This window comes from Alligator mississippiensis, chromosome 1, assembly GCF_030867095.1.
Source record: "Alligator mississippiensis isolate rAllMis1 chromosome 1, rAllMis1, whole genome shotgun sequence".
NCBI lineage: Eukaryota > Metazoa > Chordata > Crocodylia > Alligatoridae > Alligator > Alligator mississippiensis.
Genome location: NC_081824.1, coordinates 472,848,927 through 472,852,020, shown reverse-complemented (window position 1 = coordinate 472,852,020; position 3,094 = coordinate 472,848,927). Strand labels below are relative to the sequence as shown.

Sequence of the window (3,094 nt, the reverse complement as noted above, 5' to 3'; positions counted from 1 at the left end):
GATCATGTCACCCCAGCCAAATATCTGCCCAGCCTCCTCTTGAAGATGCCCAAGGTAGGAGAGTACCACCTCCCTTGGGAGCCCATTGCAGAGCCTGGCAGCCCTAAGACTAAAATAATGTTTCCTGATGTCCAGCCCAAACCTTTTCTCTAACAGTTTGAGGGTGTTATTCCTAGTAACCCTGGGGGGAACAGAGCCTCCCCCAATTCTCTCTGGTCCCCCCTGGGGAGTTTGTAAACAGCCACCAGATCCCCTCTCAGCCTTCTCTTGTGGAGGCTGAATAGGTTGAGACCTTCTGACCTGTCTCTGTAGGGCCTGCCTTGCTTCCCTATGAAAAGTGGAGATGCTGGGGATTGAACCCAGGACCTCATACATGCAAAGCCTGCACTCTACCACTGAGCTACATCCCCCTTTAGCAGCCTAAACCATCCCCTGGCTGTCCTGCCCGACTGAAGACACGGTTTGGCTGTGCCAGGCCCTGAGCTGGCCGCCCCTGCAAATACTGTCCTAAGTATATGGGCTTGAATAAGGAACTGGGTTTTGGGCTGGGTTGACGACAGGAAATCCTCTTTGGGCCACCCCACACCATGCCTCTGGCACTGGATACTATCCCACACCCCCCAACCGGAGTCTTGCCTGGCCCAAAGTGCAGTTTTTGCATGCCAGGCTGCCAACTGCCAGCCCCCCGCGCCCACTGTGCTAAGTACATGGACCCAAATAAGGACCTGGTTTTGGGCTGGGGTTACAGCTGGAAATACTGTTTAGGCCAGTTCCCCCATCCCCACTGTACTAAGTAGACAGGCTCAAGGAAGGAATTTCTTGTGGGCTGGGGTTAGGGATGGAAATCCTTCTTGGGCCACCCCACACCATGCCTCTATGGCACCGGGGGACTCTCCCGGACACCACTGACCAGTCTGGCCCGGACCAGAGCGTGGTTTCTTCCTGCCAGGCTGCCAACTAACACCCCCTCATTCCCATGGTACTAAGTATACATGCTTGCCTAAGGACCCGGCATTTGGGCTGAGATTACAGACTGAATTGATGACCAGTGTCTTGCCTGGCCCAGATGGTGTGAGTGGCCCAAAATGGATTTCCAGCCATGATCCCAGCTGTTACCAGATTTGCCTGTCACTGATGAGGTGTGTGTGTGAGTGGAGGGGGTGGAAATAGAAAAAGTCCTTTGTAAATCCAGCAAGCTGGGTGCCAGGGCTCCCTCAGGACCACAGAGCTGGCAGGCAACACAGCCCTAAAGCCAATTCCTTATTCAAGCCCAGATACTTAGTACAGTGCCTGGGGGGCTGTCAGATGGATGCCTGGCATGAACAAACTTACTTCAGGATGTGTAATTCATTCATAAGAAGCTTTTATTGGGTCTAGATTAGCTTTGAAAGGGAACCGAGACTAAGGAATAAGGAACTGGGAATAAGCAGCCAACTTCAGCCTCATTCCCGTGTCGGCATGGCTGGCATGATGGGTCTTCATTTATTTTTAACTTTGGTTGTAAACAAGTCGTAGCGGCACCAAATCCATCTTTAAATTTAAAAAAAAGCATAATCTGGGTAGCTGACTTTGATTTCCTCCAGCCGGTGGTCAGAAAGAATAAAAACCCTCATTTGTCAAAATTTGCCTCTTTATTAGCTGGAGTTCGGGGCTGTTTATTCTGGATTTGATCTTTTATTATTATGATTATTATTGTGATGATTACTGGTATTATTAGTATTCTTCTTTTCTTTCTCCTCCCCACCCCCACCGGCCCTGAGTTATTTCAGCTCTGCCCAGAGAGCACATGATGGGGCAATGGCCCCTTCCCCTCCTTCCCTCGCAACCACATAACCGGCCTTCCTAATGGCTAGAGGCAAGAAGGGGATTGCTGCTGGGTCCTGCTCAGTCATCAGAGACAAGATTGGCTCGTGGCTGGTCTGTCTGTCCCCTGTACCTCCCGCGGCCCGAGAGCAGAGGAGGGCTCTTCTCCCTGCCCTCCATGCAGCTACAGCCAGGTAGCTCTTTCCCTCTGTGAACTGGGTGCTGGGAGTGGTGCTCCAGCGGTGCAGAAAATGCCATCCCCTGCCTCTAGCATGACTTGAAACCAAAAGTCCCATGGAAGCCAGTGACGGCGAACCTTTATGGGGTTTTATTTTCTTTTTTCCAATCCTCTTCCTTTTACAACGAGGTGTCTATGAAACGGCATCTTGACATTTTCTCTTAACTTTTTAATCCTGAGCCATTTTGGTTGTGGCCAGCCTCAGGCAGTCATGCTTACAAAATCAAATGGAGATGCGCAGAACTGAGACCGGTTTTCCTGTAGATAGTCTGAAGGGGCTTCATCTTTTGTTAAGTGCACTGACGGCGTCTGTCTTGGGGCGGTGGATTGTTCTTGGTGCTGTGTATTGAGCTGGTCCCTGAGGGAATCATGATTAATTGGTAACTGGTAGCAGCCAGGCCTGCGGTGATCCCAGGTCCCATGCCTCAAAACAGCCACAGTTGCACGAGCACCCATGTCACGAGTTTTGCCTGTCAGCAGCCAGAGGTGCAGGCCCCCGAGCCCAGAAGCCCTGCATCGATCTCCTCGCCAGCTGGCAGGCCTCGTGGCCGCAGCAGGGGCCACCATCGCTGCAGCTGTCACCCCTGCTGCGCCTCAACACACACACTGTCACCCATGGCACGAGTTTTGCCTGTCAGCAGCTTGAGGTGCAGTTCCCCCGAGCCCCTGCACCGATCTTGAAACTTGGCATGCTTCATGCTCTCACACAGGCTGACTAGTGACTATAATGGACTACAGATCCCAGATCTACTCTAAGCAGGATTACCTCTATTGTCACATCCACAGCTGCCCCATTCAGGCCATGGAAAGCTGTCTGTGCACCAGGCATGGCAGGATCGGCGCTGGGACAGTTGGCTGTGCCGACCTCAGGGAATGGGAGAGCTTTGTATCTCCCTGGGTGATTATAGGATCATATTTCTGAACACAGATGTACTTTTGGGGCATCCAGAAGCAAAGACACACGTTTTAATGAGATGGAAAGTGGGTCAAACCTGTTTCAAAGGGAGTGTAGAGAGAGTGTCTGATCTTCTGGGGAAGGGATGTTGACTGTCA

At 51.8% G+C, this 3,094-nt stretch overlaps 1 non-coding gene across 1 annotated transcript; it reads right to left on the bottom strand.

Annotated features, from left to right (window-relative positions):
- Positions 1–338: 338 nt before the first annotated feature.
- TRNAA-UGC (transfer RNA alanine (anticodon UGC)) lies at positions 339–410 on the bottom strand. Its single transcript has one exon. It is a non-coding gene; the product is annotated as a tRNA-Ala (tRNA).
- Between the last annotated feature and the right edge of the window lie 2,684 nt (positions 411–3,094).